At 46.8% G+C, this 16,041-nt stretch overlaps 1 protein-coding gene and 1 non-coding gene across 2 annotated transcripts in view; one reads left to right on the forward strand and one right to left on the reverse strand.

Moving 5' to 3' along the window:
* Positions 1-16,041, forward strand: part of SCARA5 (scavenger receptor class A member 5) — a 117,202-nt gene that overhangs the window by 35,319 nt on the left and 65,842 nt on the right. The window lies entirely within an intron of this gene.
* Positions 15,383-15,455, reverse strand: TRNAD-GUC. Its single transcript has one exon. It is a non-coding gene; the product is annotated as a tRNA-Asp (tRNA).

Raw genomic sequence — 16,041 nt, forward strand, 5'->3', positions numbered from 1 at the left:
ACAAGCAGATTGCCTTGAGGAAGTCATCGTGTCCTTTCAGGATCTATAAAAGCAGTTAGTACCCTTTGGCTCAGAAATCCTGCGTTTGACTCAATGCAATGATTACAAAGGAAGACAAAAACCTCAAAACTCCTAGCAGTGTTATTCAGCATCACTCAAAACTGGAAAAAAACCTAAATACCAACCTTAAGGGATTGTTTAGCTAAACTTTGGTAAGTCAACACAAAGGAATATTACACAGCCATTCCAAATGATAACTATGAAGCAACATGGGGAAACGTTTATGAAATCATGTCAAGGGAGAAAAGACTGCCCAATTGTATGTGTAGGCTCCAGGGCATTTGTACAAGCAGATGTGCATATAAAAGGAGAAAGGGTGGAAGGAAACTTGGAGGAAAGAAAACAACTGTGGTAGAGTGAGGCTTACTGGCACACATTCTTCTTTCTCAGTTTCCTCTAATGTTGTTGGTGATTTAATAAAACCACCCTTTAAAAAAGGCATGGGAGGGCTTCCCTGGTGGCGCAGTGGTTGAGGGTCTGCCTGCCGATGCAGGGGACGCGGGTTCATGCCCCGGTCCGGGAAGATCCCACATGCCATGGAGCGGCTGGGCCCGTGAACCATGGCCACTGAGCCTGCGCGTCCGGAGCCTGTGCTCCGCAGCGGGAGAGGCCACAGCAGTGGGAAGCCTGCGTAATGGAAAAAAAAAAAAAAAGCCATGGGAATCTTTCTATAACCCCAGGAACACAACACACAGCAGCCAGCCTAGTTCTGACTGGCCTGGATTCACCAGCACACCCTCAGTTCTCTCCAAACGTATGTGGGTGCTGCCCCTGCCTGGTTTTACATGGTGGCCAGTAGAGGCTTCCTGGAGGCCGGGACCAGGGGACACAGATGGAGAGCTGGACAAATGCCCCGAGGGCACAGAGCAAGGGAGAGGCCGAAGGACAAATAAAACCAGGGCTGGGAAGGGGTAGTCCTGACCTCAACTTTGTAAATGAGACTGAGGCCCAGGGAGGGGGTGTCTGGCTCAGGGTTTCCCATGCCTCTGTGTCCCAGTACAGACTTGCATCCAAGGCTCCAGATCCCCCCAAGCTCCTGGTCCCCCAGGAAGCCCTGTCTTCCCGTGCACCCTCCTCAGGGGTGCCAGCTGTCATCTAGAACCAGGCACATGCTTTCTGGTGCCTCCCTTTGTTCTCAAAGCTCTCTGCTTGGCTGATTTTTGTTTGTTTGTTTGTTTATAACTTCTACTTCCTTTGGGAATAAAATCAAATGCTCCAAGTTTCCATTTAAACTGTTTTTCTTTTTTCTTGCTTTTAGCTTTCCCTGCCGCCCAGCTTTATCGAGGTGTAATTGACAAAAATTATATAGATTTAAGGTGTACAATGTGATGTTTTGATATATGTTATGAAATGATCATCACAATGAAGCCATTAATGTATCCATCACCTCACATGGTTAAGTGTGGTGAGAACACTTAAGACCTACTCTCTTAGCACATCTCCAGTGTACAGTACAGTACTGTTTTTTAAATTTATTTCAATTTTATTGGAGTATAGTTGATTTAGAATATTGTGTTTCAGGTGTACAGCAAAGTGATTCAGTTATACATATATTCATTCCTTTTTGGATTCTTTTCTCATATAGGTTATCACAGAATATTGAGTAGAGTTCTCTGTGCTATACAGTAGGTCCTTGTTGGTTATCTATCTTATATATAGTAGTGTGTGTATGTTCATCCCAAACTCCTAATTTATCCCTCCCCACCACGTTTCCCCTTTGGTAACCATAAGTTTGTATTCGAAATCTGTGAGTCTGTTTCTGTTTTGTAAATAAGTTCATTTGTATCATTTTTTTAAAAATTAGATTCCACATATAAGTGATATATGGTATTTTTCTTTCTCTGTCTGGCTTACTTCACTTAGTATGATAATCTCTAGGTCCATCCATGTTGCTGCAAATCGCATTATTTCATTCCTTTTTATGGCCGAGTAGTATTCCATTGTATATACATACCATGTCTTCTTTATCCATTCCTCTTTTGATGGACATTTAGGTTGCTTCCATGTCTTGGCTATTGTAACAGTATTGTTAACTATAGTCACCATGCTGGACCTTAGATGGTGCATAACTGCAACTTTGTACCCTTTGACCACCATCTCCCCACGTCCCCTACCCCCTAGCCCCTGGCAACCATTCTTTAACTCTCTGCTGTTATGAGTTTAATTTTTTTAGATTCCACCTATAAGTGAGATCATATAGTACTCTGACTTATTTCACTTAGTGTAACGTCCTCCAGGTTCATCCATGTTGTTGAAAATGGCAGGATTTCCTTCTTTTCTAATGGTTGAGTAATATTCCATTGTATGTATATACCACATTTTCTTTATCCATTCATCCATCCACAGATACTCAGGTTGTTTCCACATCTTGGCTATTGTGAATAATGCTGCAATAAACAGATACCTCTTCGAGATCCTGATTTCATTTCCTTTGAATATATGCCCAGAAGTGGGATTGCTGGATCACAAGTAGCTCTATTTTTAATTTTTTTAGGTGTCTCCTTACTTGTTTTCCATAGCAGCAGTACCACTTTACGTTCCCACCAGCAGTGCATGAGGTCATCTGTTTATCTGTGACTTCTCCCCCGTGTGCACGCCCAACTCCTTCCACGCTAGGAGCAGGCCTCAGCGCCGTGACCTGTGTCCCCTAACATGTGTCCACTTTCACAGCCTCCAGCACCTCCTGCACATTCTGAGGACCCTGAGCCCCTAAGTCCTTCCTTACAGGCAACTGCCTTCTAAAGAGCTCCACATGGAGGGCACCCAGGCACCTCAGAGTCAACAGTCCCAAACCCAAACTCACCATTTCTCCTTATCCCAGCCTCCCTTATTCCTCACCTTGCTTGGTAACATAACCATCTAAGATGTTAAGCCCATTTTATGGGTGTACCATTATTTCTTTAACCAAATCCCCATTGTTGGACACTAATGTCTCCAACTCGGCATGAGGGACAGGACGCAACAGTTGATTAATGGTGACATTGTTCTGTGGCTGGCAGAGTTCAGGAGGGCATGGGATTGCCCTTTTCAGCCCAGGCTCCAATGGCCCACCAGGTCCTCCCCCAGGTGGGGAGAGGAAAGGGCTTCTGCAGCATGTCATCTGTGCCCATTTGCTTTGGACCTTGGGGCCATCTAAGCATCCCTTTCCTGACATTTCAAGGAGCCTCCCTGTTGCTCGGTTGCTTGGATGACCTGGCCCAATAGGCCCCTCCTCCTCCGCCATCCCACCCCACCCCATCCTACCGCTTCCTCACAGCCTTTGGTCCTGGATGTCAGCCTTCAGGCCATCTGGCTTCCCTCTGGGCTAGACTACAGAAAGAGGGACTGGGATTGTATTAGTCAGCTCAAGTTGCCATAACAAAATACTACACACTGAATGGCTTAAACAACAGAAATTTATTTTCTCACAGATAGGAGGCTGAAAGTCCAAGATCAAGGTGGCGGCAGGTTTGCTTTCTCTGAGGCCTCGCTCTTTGGCTTACAGATGGCTGCCTTCTCACTGTGTCCTCACATGGTCCTCCCTCTATGTGCACATCCCTGGTGTGTCTCTCTCTTTTTATAAGGCCACAGTCCTATTAAATTAGGGCCCCCACTTTATGACCTCATTTAACCTTCATTACTTCCTTAAATGTCCTATCTCCAAATACAGTCACAGTTGGGGTGGTGTGGTGGTGGTTAGGGCTTCAATATATGAATTTGGAGGGGACACAATTCAGTCCAAAACAAGAATGAAGAAAAACATCCCTCACTGGATCTGCTTCAGGGTCAGATATCTATGTGTATCAGACCTTCTCCTGCAAAAATGACCTACTCTAAGCAATTTCCCCATGGAATATTGTGCTAAAAAGGAACTTCTGTCACCTTTCTTTCTCTTTGTGGCCTTTTACAAAGGACCCCTCTTCTTTTTTAGCCCAAACTTGGCCTTTGCTTGGTCCCAAAAGGAGTTGGGTATGTGTCATAATGAGGAAGAGGGTGAAGGGAGAAGGGAAAAAATCCATTCTGTCTCACTCTTTTTTGCTATAATAAATAATGCTTGCACATAAACCATTGTCCATATAGCAAGTAAATTATAACGGTCCAATGATTTCCTTTGGATAGATTCCTGATGGTGGTATTGCTGGGTCACAGTGGATATATGTTTTTAAGGTTTTAGGGAAAGATTGCACCAGTTTACATGGAAGGACAAGATTTTTAATTATTCTGTCTTAACTATGTGTAAATGGTTTGTCACTGTTGGGTCTACAAGGAAGGTCTTGTTACTTGTGAGAAATAGAGGAAGTAGCTTAATTGCCCTTTGGGTAACCAGCTGAGGACTCAGGACCCAAGGGAAGCAGCACTTTGCTGGGTCTGCAGCCCATGCCCTTAGGTGATGGCAGTGAAGGCAGAAAGAGTCCACTGTCCTCCACCTTTCCAAGGACTTGGTCCATACAAACTGGGATCTCTACCCCGACCCTCATATTCCAACTTTGAGCTGATCAGAAAATGACTCCCCGGGTCTATCTGTTTCCTCGGGCTGTCCTAACAAAGTGCCACAAGCTGGGTGGCTTAGAACAACAGAAATTTATTTTCTCACAGTTCTGGAGGTTAGAAGTCCAAAATCAAGGTGCAGGTAGGGTTGTACTCCCTCTGGAGGCTCTAAGGGAGAATCTTCCCTTGTCTTTTCTAGTTTCTGGTGGTTATCAGCAATCCTTAGTATTTATTGGCTTGTAGCTGCATCTTATAATATGTGCCTCATCTTTAAGTGGCCTTCTGCCTGTGTGCCTGTGTCTCTGTGTCCAAATTCCCTCTTCTTGTAAGGACATCAGTCATATTGGATTTAGAGCCCACTGTAATCCAGTATGACCTTAACTTAACTTGATTATATCTGCGAAGACCTACTTTCCAAATAAGGCCAACTCACAGGTTCTGGGTAGACATGACGTTATTTGATCCAGTATACCAGGGAACGGAAGTACCTTTGAAGTCATTGCTGGTGAAAAGCACTGAAAGAAAGAAAACATTTTGGGCTTCCTCTTCTGCTGAATCTCAAGGGAAACTCCCTATTTCATATTCTTTCATGATATGGTCAGTCAGGTGCGGCCACAAGAGGAAAGGACAGAGAGGCTGAGGAAAACATAATGTATTGTACTCACAGGTCCCAGAGACGGGAGGCACACATGCCACACAGAGCCACATGGGGAAGCATCAGGGCGCTCAGGAGGCAGAAGACAGGAGTAAGGGGAGTACTTTGGTCATGACCTGTATTGGGGATCAAAGAAAGGAGAGAAAGGGCAGAGTAAAAAGTTTAAGATTAGCTACTTTGAATAATTCCAGTGGGCTGTGGGCTATCGGGGTGGCCTCTAGTTGCCTGGTACCTGGCCCTGGGATGATTAGGACGGAGGAAAATTGATTCCTGGGGTGCACAGGCCAGATAGAGGAGGTGTGGCTCTGGGTTGGTTAGTTTGCAAATCATAGGCATGCATCAGGCTGGGCTCTTGCTATCATCTCTAAGAATTGGCTAGCCCAGGGAGGGGCTGTCCCTTCCCAGCCAGGAAGAGATGTCAAAACATTGCAATATACAGAAAATTAAACACATATACAATACACACCCTCCTGTGGGAAAGAGGAAGGACCTGGGTTCCTTGGTCCCAGCTCAAGTACACCAGTGCAGCGTTCTTGGGGGGCTGGCGGGGTGCACTCACATTCTAGAGTGGGCTCTGTCTTCCGTCTCACCGGGACACCGTGGGCAAGTCAGCAGCTGCCCCAGGAGGACAGGTCTCCACGCTGGTGGTCTGGCCTCAGCACTGTCACTGGCTGTGTGGCCTGGAAGCCTGGAGACCTGATCATCTGGCACACGGATGGTTACCTAGAAAACCCATTTCTACTCTGAGGCTCTTTAGAGGTTATATCAGGGACTCCAGGTTGATAATTTCTGGACTAGACCTTCGACGTCCCATCAGCTCGGAAAAGGTCCCCTGGTGTCCCCCTTCTGCCTCCATTTAGCCCATCTTTCATCTCACTCTTGTATTAAGGCTGGTGGTTTCTATGACTCCCCACTAAACTGTGCCCTCTGTGAGGGCAGGGACCACACGCGAATACCTTTGTATCATCCGCATTGGCCTAGATTTTGTAATTATACAGACTTGGGCTCCGGTCCCAAGCTGCTCTTCTTCACTCTGTGACTTTCGGCAAATTACTTAACCTCTTTGAGCTGTAGTTTTCTTCTCAGTAAGTGGCACTTCTACTGCCATCCTCCGAGCGACGTGGTGATCCTTGAACGAGACAGTGTGTTTAAGTGCCCACAATTCCTCTTGGGAAGGAGTCCCAGTACACCATATATTACGGTAATTCTCGGTGTGGGCTACAGGATAAGCTGTTTAGTGCACGCTAACCTAGTTTTTCCTCTTGGAGCTGAGCACTCAAATAGGCGTTTTGTGACAGATCTCAGCTGGATAGACTGAGCGGGTGCACCCATGGTATCTCTTAACCTATATTCCAGGGAAAGAGTCAGCATCGGGGTTTCTGGGCATTGCTGAGATGGACAAGGTTAGTACCACTTTGAGATCCAGGCACCTGGACTGGAGCCCCTGCCCTGTCCCCATACTTTAAAGGGACCCACTCAGTCCCTCATCCTACCACATTCGATCCCACAAGGCAAGACCTCTTCGGCACTAAGAGAGCATACCTGCCTGGAGCCCTTGACCCCTCCCTCTGGGCCCTGCCCCAGGGACCTGGTGCTGGGGAATTTCCTGCCCTGAAGGCCCAGCTCTCTTCCAGGGCTTTTGGACAGTCTTGCTGAGAGCAAATCATATTGCTGGCCAGAGGGTGGCAAAGCAGGAGCTGTTTGCAGGTGTTGGGGGAATGGGAGGGTGGAATTTGGCTGTTGGACTGACCCCAGGCATGCGTGTGAGGTCTGCAGTGGTGCAGGACCGCACAGGGGTGGGAGGGTGAGGGTCTTCTCACCAGGCAATGCCTGGACCAGGTTCTGGGGGGGGGGGCGTATGTGTTCCTGGCACCTCCAAGTTCTGGCTCTCACCAAAGCCCAGACATGGGTGATTTAATGGTTACGAATGTGCTGGTGTCACTGCCTCTGAGCTCGAGGCTGGCCTCCAGTTGGCAGTGACCATGTGCTAAGCCTGTCCCCTCCTCGGGGGTTCTGGACCTCCCCTGGCTGCAGGGACTCTGCTCAGAGGCAACCAGCGGGGGTGGGTGGGTGGAGGGGATGCTCTCAGCCCAGGCCTCGCAGCGGGGAAGGATGCTCAGACATACTCGCTGTGCCTTCCTGGTCTCTACCCCGTTGGTGCCCCCAGACCTGCCCGGGACCAGCCTGCTGCCTCCGGCTCTGGTTCTTCCTGCAGCAGCTCTGCTCTCCTCGGCTGGGCCAGTGTCCCACCCCACCGCCACCCCCAGCCCCTCTGCAGGAGCCATACCTGTGCCCACCGGCCGTCCTCGCCCAGGCCGCCTGCAGTGGAGGATGCAGACCTGCAACCCTGTCAGGCTTCAGGCAGGGGTGCTCCCACTCGGCTCCAGACACCATGAGCGTAACAGTTTCCACCAGGAAGAGCTCTGTAAGGGGCTGTGGTCAAGGCGGAAGCGGGTCCGCTGGGGGTGAGTTAACGTATCACTGCTACGCCCTCTTCTCACCTTCCTCTCTCTCTGAGCTTTCCCGTGGCAACTACGGCCTGATGCCCCAGCTGCCCAGTTGGCGGTGCCCGAGTCCCCCACCTTGGCACATGGCAGCTGCTACCTTCACCACCCCGGCCACCATTACATCACAGTCATATTCTATTTTCCATCCACCATTTCACTTGGTGGGGTAGATACCATTATCCCCATTTACAGATGAGAAAACCAAGACCCAGTGAGATTGCTAGTTCCCACAGGTGAATAGGTGTTCATGAAGTTTAACTGGCACCCATGGTTGGGGTCTGAGCTGGGCTCAGACTCGGGTTTTCCAGCCAAGAGCTCATCCCACGCGCCTGTGCAGCGTCCACACAGTTTCCACCTGGCCCCCAGCAAGGAGATGCAGCTCAGCTTGGAAGCAGATCTCTGGGCCAGGCAGGATGAAAGCAGGCTTGGGGCTCAGGTCCTCATCTCTGTTCCCGCAGCTCATGGCCTCTGGGCAACAGGTAGGTAGAGAAACTGAGGAACCTGGTCATGAGGGACAAGGGGGGTGGTTTTTCACCAAGAAGGCTACTTCCAAGCCAATCCACAGTTTCATCCCTTTGTGTCTGTTCACACAGCCTGGCCATGCGGGTTTTTATAATGTCTGCTTTTCTAGCACACATTATACAAACAGATCAAAAAGGGCTGTAAAGCAAAACGCACGAACCCTCAAGGATGGATTTTTAAATTTTCTCAATAAAACAGGGTGTGATGGAGACGTTCCTGTTCCATTCTGCAGCCCACTGCTTTCAATCTAATTAAGCGTTTGGTCTGGAATAATTTTTTTTTTTCCTCTCAATCTTGGAAAATGTCCCGCAGCTGGAGCCGCCTGCTCTCAACTGTTTGTTTTTCTTCCTTGGAGAGGGACTTGGGAAGGTTACCCACCAAACCCCAGAGGAATAGGCAGTTTGAAGAGCTCTCAAGTCCCCAGGCACACAAACCACAAACACACAGGCCCCAGGCTGTACTCTTTCTCCCAATGAGCCAAAAAGCTGGCCCAGGGTCCTGACCTTCTCCAAAGCAGGGCGGGCCCCAGGCCCCTCCTCCTTTACGCTTGATGGCAGAGAAGATGGGGGAAGGGAAAACGATTCCAGCCCATGGGCCCCAGGCCAGTTCCTGAAACTTCAGTTGTAAAAACTGAGCTGGGGCTGCATCAGTGGCTCCCGGTCGGCCCATTTATCATCTGGCCTTGGGTGGGACCGGGCAGAGCCTGAGTAATGCTTGCCTGGGGTGCACGCTTAGACCCTGCCAGACTCGCCCCTCAGCCCCGCCCTTACCCCAGGGGATCAGTCCCCAGACCCAGGTGAGGCTTCATCTACCCCACCCCAGCTCTTCTCTTTAGCTCCCCTTTAGAATTTTTTTTTTAATGTGGTAAAATAGACATAAAGTAAAACTTACATCTTAACCACTTTATTTTATTTACTTACTTTTAAATTTTTTTGGCCTCACCAAGCAGCTTGCAGGATTTTAGTTCCCCGACCAGGGATCAAACCCGTGCCCCCCTGCAAAAGCTCAGAGTCCTAACTACTGGACCGCCAGGGAAGTCCCCATCTTAGCCATTTTAAAGTGCACAGTTCAGTGGCATTAAGTACATTCACAGTGTGCAACCTTCACCCCCATCCATCTCCAGAACGCTTTTCTTCTTCTCAAACTGAAGCTCTGTGCCCTTTACACACCAACCCCCCATTTCCACCTCCCCCCAGACCCTGGCAACCACCTTTCTGCTTTCTGTCTCTGCAAATCTGACCACTCTAGGAAGCTCATGTAAGTGGCATCGACAGTGCCATTTAACATAGTTAATGTCCTCCAGGCTCATCCATGTTGTAGCATGTGACAGGATTGCTGTCATTTTTTAAGGCTGAGTAATATTCCGTTGTGTGTGTCTATATATATTCTGCTTTCTGTTTATCCATTCATCCATCAGTGGACACTTGAGCTGCTTCCACCATTTGGCTGTTGTTAATAATGCTGCTATGAGTATGGGTGTACAAATATCTATTCGAGTCCATGTTTTCAATTCTGTTGGGAGTAGCCCCAGAAGCGTAACTTGCTTGCCCTTTGGATTTTTGTACTTGAAAGTTCAGCAGGACATTCTGACCACCTGGGCCCTCTGTTTGCTGGGAGAGACAGAAGAGGTTGAAGGAAATTAGAGAAGAAAACCAAAAGCTAAGGAGATAATAAACTTTCATCATCCCACAGCTCTCAGTACAGCAATGTCACTGAAACAAAAATGGGATAGGGTTGTTATTAGAAATGCAGCTTGCCAGGGCCCAGCCCATTCCTAAGTCGGAATCTCCAGGCTGTAACTTCAGAGTGACTTGGGTGCTTCTGATTCGCAGCAAGTTTTAGAGCCACTGCCTGAAAATTACACATTCCACCCACTGGGCTAAAGTGGGTAAAAGGGACCTCGTGAGAGTCTCTGTGGTCCTGGGTACACTTGGAGTGTCGATAATGACCAGTCCATCACATCTGGTCTTCTGTTTGCCAGATTCTTGGTCATAGCACAGTGACCCCCGCCTGGCTGGGTTGTCTACAACAGCCTGTAATTAGCTCAGGCTGCCATAACAAAATACCATACACCAGGTGGCTTTAACAACAGAAATTAATTTTCTCACAGTTCTGGAGACTGGAAGTCCAGGATGAAGGTGTCAGCAGGGTTGGCTTCTCCTGAGGCCTCTCTCCTTGGCTTGCAGATGGCCGCCCTCTTGCTGCCTCTTGACCAGGTCATCTCTCTGTGTTCTTCTGCCCCTGGTGTCTTCTCTTCTTATAAGGACACAAGTCATATTGCATCAAGGCCAATGGCTTCATTTGAACTTAATCACCTCTTTAAAATACAGTTTAAAATACGTCCAAATACAGTTAACATTCTAAGGTACCGGAGGTTGGGACTTCAACACATGACTTTTGGGTGGGAGGACACGATTTAGCCCCTAACACAATCATTTCCTCCTTTATTCAATAGATGATTATTTTAAATTCTTTCTTTTGCTCAAATATAATACCATCAGAAAATAGAATAAAAATTACTCATAATTCCACCACAAAAAATCAGTTTTCTTTTTTGGCTGCATTGGGTCTTCATTGCTGAGCGCAGGCTTTCTCTAGTTGCGGCGAGCAGGGGCTATTCTTGGTTGCAGTACGCCAGCTTCTTGTTGAGGTGGCTTCTCTTCTTGCATAGCAAGGGCTCTAGGCATGCAGGCTCAGTAGTTGTGGCACGTGGGCTCAGTAGTTGTAGTGGCTCAGAGCCACTACATGTGGCTCGTGGGCTCTAGGGCACAGGCTCAGTAGTTGCGGCGCACGGGCTTAGTTGCTCCGTGGCATGTGGGATCCTCCCGGACCAGGGCTCGAACCTGTGTCCCCTGCATTGGCAGGCAGGTTCCTAACCACTGCGCCACAAGGGAAGCCCCCAAAATCAATTATTTTTAAGAATCCCAGTCTTGATCTGTGTGTGTGTTTGCTTAATATTAAAGCATATGCATTCCCCACATTGTTACATAATAGATCTCATAGCTGTCATTTTTAGGGCTTCATCAAAGTCTACCAAGTGGATGTATAATCATTTAATTATTCCTAAATGGTTCAGTCATGACTTTCCCCAGTTTTTTACCCCTACAAACAAGGATACAGTGAATTTCTTTGTGCTATTCCATTTCCCTTCTTTTGGACTGTTTCCTTAGGGTAAATTCCCAGGGGTGAGATTATTGGACAAAGGATGTGAACATTTTTATGGCTCTTGATATATTTTGGCAAATTGCTTTCCAAAAGTATTTGATATTGTCATCAGCAATATATAAACGTACAAGTTTTCACCATAGTTTTGCCAGCATGATGTAGCACCGTCCCATTATTTTTAGAGAGATTTCATTTTGTTTTATTCTGCATTTCTCTGATAACTAATAATCTCATAAAGTTTTTCATACATTTGATTATTACTTGTAGCATCTCTTAAGAAACTGGCTCTTTAAGCCTTTTTCCTGCTTACCTATGTGACGCCACATCAGATATTTATCAAGTATCTACTACACGCTCCGGGAATACTAGAGGGTGACCAAGGGTGTGTAAGGCTTAGTTCTTACCTTCCAGAAGCTGAAATCAACAATCACATCTTATTTAGTTATTGCTGATTTCTCTGTACCCAGTCCACTGCTTTGCACATTTTGTGTGCTCAGTAAATTTTGTTGCGTGTAGTTCAACCCCAGATAACATGTGTCTTGTTTCTTCCAGTTCACAGGGATCTGTATTCCATTCAAAGGAATGCAGGCTCAGAATCCAAGATGAGCCTGAAACCCAGAGAGATAGCCCAAAACTGAGAATCTTGGATGAGCATGAGGTCCTGTGTTCCAGCATAGGGAGGGTGCACTTGACAGGAATTTTAAAGGGAGACTCAGGGTTTGAGGTTGGCAGAATGAGTAACTGTATAATACAGCTGCTCACCAAAAGCTATTGCCATCAGAGTCATGTTAATAGCGGTGCAGTGTGTAGAATAAGGGAGGTGACAGTACTGTCTGGCTCCACGTAGTTTAGACAGCTCTGCAATTCCCGTTTGTCCTTTTTTCCTGTCTTTTCAGTTTTTTATTTTGAAAAACATTTTAAACCTACAGAGAAGTTGGAAACATTGTATAATGAGTGTCTATATACCCTTCATCTTGGTGCTTCAATTGTTAACATTTTGCTACATTTTCTCTCTCTCCTATCCTCTCTCATTGTTATTAGTACTATTTTGTTGTTGTTGTAGAACCATTTGAAAGTAAGTTGTAAACTTCACCCCTAAATACTTTAGTATGGATTTCCAAGAACAAGGAAATTCTATTATATCACCACTTAGAGTTTTTACATTTGGAAATGTAATGTAGGTACAATACAATCGTAAATATATCGTCCATAATTAACTTGCTTCCGTAGCATTTTTTTTAACCTGCTGCAGGATCAAAGCTGTTGCTGAAACTCAGCCTCTGTTCACTGGTGCTGAACAGAAAGGCGGAGACAGAGTTCTGGGTGAAGTAAAAAAGAGTAGCTTTTTTTTTTTTTAATTTATTTTATTTATTTATGGCTGCGTTGGGTCTTTGTTGCTACATGCAGACTTTCTCTAGTTGCAGCGAGCGGGGGCTACTCTTCGTTGCGGTGTGCGGACTTCTCATTGCAGTGGCTTCTCTTGTTGCAGAGCACGGGCTCTAGGTGCACGGGCTTCAGTAGTTGTGGCACACGGGCTCAGTTGCTCTGCGGCATGTGGGATCCTCCCAGACCAGGGCTCGAGCCCATGTCTCCTGCATTGGCAGGCGATTTCTTAACCATTGCACCACCAAGGAAGCCTGAGAAGAGGAGCTTTTATTGCTTTGCCAGCAGGCACAGGGGAGCACAGCGGGCTAATGCCCTCAAGACTGTGTGACCCACCCTGGAGGCGGGTAGTGAGGAATTTTATAGTGTTCAAGGAGCAGGGCGTGATCAGCTCGTGGACCATTCTCGGATTGGCTGGCATCAAGGTGAAGTTTCAAGCATCATCTACCCTCCACTTTCAACTAGTCTAGGGGTCCATGCTCCTGTGGTCAGCAGTTTTCATCTGGTGGGTCGGCTTCCTGTACAAACAACTTAGGAATGTGTGTCAGGCCTTTATCTGTATCTTTCAGGGAACTGGGAGTTCAGTGATTCTGCAATGTGGCAGATTTATAGTCTAAATTGTTACCGGTTCCCCAGCCCAACGGCTATTCTCTGTTTCTCCATCTTCACATTTCCCAATCTTTACTCCTAAGTCAGCATTTTACTTCAAAAGGCAGACACAGGGGCCTGTACACGGTTGCAAAGCCAGGATTACCCATTCAGTTACCATGTCTCTTTAGTCATTCTTTTATCTAAAATAACTCCTAGCCATTGATGGTTTTTCATGACCATGATATATTTTTTTAACATCTTTATTGGAGTATAATTGCTTTACAGTGGTGTGTTAGTTTCTGCTTTATAACAAAGTAAATCAGTTATACATATACATATATCCCCATATCTCTTCCCTCTTGCGTCTCCCTCCTTCCCACCCTCCCTATCCCACCCCTCTAGGTGGTCACAAAGCACCGAGCTGATCTCCCTGTGCTATGCGGCTGCTTCCCACTAGCTATCTATTTTACGTTTGGTAGTGTATATATGTCCATGCCACTCTCTCACTTTGTCCCAGCTTACCCTTCCCCCTCCCCATATCCTCAAGTCCATTCTCTAGTAGGTCTGTGTCTTCATTCCCGTCTTACCCCTAGGTTCTTCATGACCTTTTTTTTTTCTTAGATTCTATATATATGTGTTAGCATACAATATTTGTTTTTCTCTTTCTGACTTACTTCACTCTGTATGACAGACTCTAGGTCCATCCACCTCACTACAAATATCTCAATTTCATTTCTTTTTATGGCTGAGTAATATTCCATTGTATATATGTGCCACATCTTCTTAATCCATTCATCTGTCGATGGACACTTAGGTTGCTTCCATGTCCTGGCTATTGTAAATAGAGCTGCAATGAACATTGTGGTGCATGACTTTTTTTGAATTATGGTTTTCTCAGGGTATATGCCCAGCAGTGGGATTGCTGGGTTATATGGTAGTTCTCTTTTTAGTTTTTTTAAGGAACCTCCATACTGTTCTCCATAGTGGCTGTATCAATTTACACTCCCACTAACAGTGCAAGAGGGTTCCCTTTTCGACCACGATATTTTTGAAGAACACAGGTCTGTTGCTTGGTATAATGTCCCTCAATTTGAGTTTGTTTGTTTCCCCGTGATAAGATATCAGTTAAACATTTGTGGCAGAATTATTTCATAAATCCTGCTCAGTGAATTGCATCAGGGACATATTATGTCATTTTGTTCCTTTACTGATGATGTTAAATTTGATCACTTGGTTGAGGCCTTCATCTACTGTAAAGGTACCTTTTATTTCCTTTCTAATTAAGAAGTGATCTGTGGGAGACTCTTTGATACTGTGTAGATATACTGTTTCCCAACAGTCTCTCACTCAGTGATTTTTATCATCCACTGATAACTATTGTCTGAATCAGTTATCACAAAGCTGGTCATAAAATGGTGTTTTTTCCTAGCCCACCTCAGTGACACTAGAGTTACAGGTGGACACAGACCCTGGAGTGCTGAGGCCGGCTTCAATTACAGGTGTCTTTCCGCAGCTCCGAACTGTGATGTCCTCTCGGTAGCTTGATGTAGGCCATAGCGGGAGTATTTACACCTCAGAAATTGGCAAGTGCTGCAAAGAAGGATTTTTGTTTTTCCCTTGGAGAACCAGTTGTTAAACATTTACTGCTAATTGCAGACAAGCTGAAACACATTCAAAGGAGAATGGTTTTGGTAGTGATGGCCCTTGAAACTTTAAGGAAAGGGGATCTGTCTTCAAATATTAAAATGACTACCTTGTGCGGAATCTTCGTTATTTAGGAGGAAATCCATGAACACCCCACCCTCTCTCCCCACTTGGTGCTCCAGCCGTGCCTGAGCCCTTGATGGAATCACAGGCACTCTACATTCCGTCCCCACCACTGACCTTCCTGTGTGGAGCTGAGGGGTGTGGCACGGAGGGCAGAGGCAGCGGGTCCCCTTGGGAAGGGAAAGGGATGCTCCTCACTCTGATTTTACAGGAAACAATGTGTTTTCTGTTTTTTGGCTGCACCGAGTGGCCTATGGGATCTTAGTTCCCTGACCAGGGATTGAACCCGGGCCCTCAGGAGTGACAGAGCGGAGCCCTAACCACTGGGCCACCAGGGAATTCCCTGATGTTAGAGGAAACAATGCGCACGCAGGGCTGTAAGGTGCAGAGGACATAGAGTTCGTGGCTTTCATATCCTTGGTAAAGTACGTACAGAGTTACTTCTAAGAATGAGGGATAAAGTAGGCTTGGGCGTCAGGAGCATGAAGAAAGTTTTGAGTAGCAGCTAAGGGGATTTTTTCCGGCCTACTGTCCCACTCAAGGCAGTTCAACTCCAGGTGTATTCCAACAGCACAAGGATAAGCCAAGTCAGCACAATTCTTCTTCTACGGGGTCCAAGAAGTAAAGCAAGGAAAGGAGGGGGACGCAGCTACCCGGGGTTTGTCGCTGATCAGTATAAAGTAGAAAAACTCCCCAGAGGCCTGGGCATTTGAAAGCAGGTCTGAATCCGGGCACAGCAGTGATTCAGGCGTAGCCAGAGGAGGGCTCACGGAGGAGGTCGAGTTACTAGGATCAGTCTGCCCGTTGAGGACAGTGGCAGGTCCCCTCCTGATGGGAGAGCCGACAAGCTTGGTGGCGCTGGTATAAAAGAGGGGAATCAGTGTTTGGGTCTCTTTGGAAAGTACCCAATGATACCAGGTCCCA

The sequence above is a fragment of the Monodon monoceros genome, unplaced genomic scaffold, assembly GCF_005190385.1.
Source record: "Monodon monoceros isolate NGI ecotype Baffin Bay Population unplaced genomic scaffold, NGI_Narwhal_1 Super_Scaffold_5, whole genome shotgun sequence".
Classification (NCBI taxonomy): domain Eukaryota; kingdom Metazoa; phylum Chordata; class Mammalia; order Artiodactyla; family Monodontidae; genus Monodon; species Monodon monoceros.